Here is a 1,762-nt window from a genome sequence, read left to right on the forward strand (position 1 = left end):
TTCGGTTAACGCCCAAAGTTTTCAACCCAAATTGTGTCGGCGACCCCAACTCGTATCGCCTCGAGCCTTAACCGCCTCCAGTTTTTTCGCAGGACTCATGTCACCGTGCTCGACTTGGTGCCCCGAGTCATGTACGTGATCCAAAAGCGGTTAACTTCTTCCTTCTTTGGTTAACACCCAAAGATTTCAACCCGAATCGTGTCAGCAACCCCAACTCAAATCGCCTCGAGCCTTAATCACCTGTAATTTTTTCGAACCACTCATGTCACCGTGCTTGACTTGATTCTACGTGCCCCAAGTCATGTACGTGATCCAAAAGCGATTAACTCTTTTTCTGGCTAACGGCCAAAGTTTTTGAATCGACTCAGCTACCCCGACTCGAATTGCCTCGAGCCTTAACTGCCTCCATTTTTTTTTTTTCGCGCGACTCATGTAATCGCACTTGCCTTGATTCTGAGTGGCCCGAGTCACTTACGTGATCCAAAACCGAGTAACTTTTTCTTTTTTCTTTTTTTTGTCAAGTCCCAAAGTTTTGAACTCGAATAGAGTCGGATGCCCCGACTCGAGTCATCTCCAAATTTTTCGCACGACTCATGTCACCGTGCTCGACTTGATTCTAAGTGCCCCGAGCTGTGTACATGATCCAAAAGCGATTAACTTTTTCTTTTTGGTTAACGCCCAAAGTTTTCAACCCGACCCGCCTCGGCAACCTCAACTCGAAGCGCCTCGACCCTTAATGGCCTCCAATGTTTTTGCACGACTCATGCCACTGTCGACTTTTCGCTCGAATCATGTCACCCAGGGCACCTCGATGCTACGTGACCCAAGCCCCGTGCGCGATCCAAAACCGGGTAACATTTTTTTTGAACTCCCAAAATTTCATTCTTTTTTGCCTTACGAGGCCTATCATGATCTCTTTTTATAAAGAAAATTCTCAAATCGGATCGTTTCGGCTACCCTACCTCGAATTCGGCTAGCTAGGCTTAACGCCTCGAGTCAGCTCACCAAGTCGACTCACCATCTCGCCTCGATAAGATGGCTTGCCAAGTTACCCCACCAAGTCATCGCCTCTTTAAGCCCGCTCACCGTGTCAGCTTGTCAGGTCGGCTCACCAAGTCGACTAATCAAGTAGGCCCACCAAGTCGCCTCAAGGATAGCTCCTCACCATGAGTCGCCTCACCATGTTGACTCAATGAGTCGCCTCACCATGTTGACTCTTTGAGCCCGCTCACCGGGTTGCCTCACCAAGTCGACTCGAGTACGTTGCCAAGTCGACTCTTTAAGTTCGCTCGCCGGGTCCACTTGCCAAGTCAGCTCACCATGTCATCTCAACGAACCAACTCGCCGAGTCGCCTCACCACGTTAGCTCTCTAATACCACTCGCCAAGTCGCCCCACCAACTCGCCCCGTTAGGCCCACTCTCACCAAGTTGACTCTTTAAGTCTGCTCATAAAGTCGAGCCACCAGGTACTCTCACCAAGTCGACTCTTTAAGTCCTTTCATCGAGTCACCCCACCAAGTACTCTCACCAAGTCAACTCTTTAGGTCCGTTCATAGAGTCACCCCACCAAGTCGACCCTTCAAGTGCGTTCATCAAGTCACCCCACCAAGTCGACTCTTTAAGTTCATTCATCAAGTCACCCCGCCAGGTCAGCCCACAAATTACTCTCTCCAAGTCGACTCTTTAAGTTCGTTCATCAATTCACCCCGCCAGGTCGGCCCACCGAGTGGACTCTTTAAGTTCATTCATGAAGTCACTCTA

Source organism: Cupressus sempervirens, chromosome 7 (assembly GCF_028749045.1).
Source record: "Cupressus sempervirens isolate cs-2001-9-10 chromosome 7, ASM2874904v1, whole genome shotgun sequence".
NCBI lineage: Eukaryota > Viridiplantae > Streptophyta > Pinopsida > Cupressales > Cupressaceae > Cupressus > Cupressus sempervirens.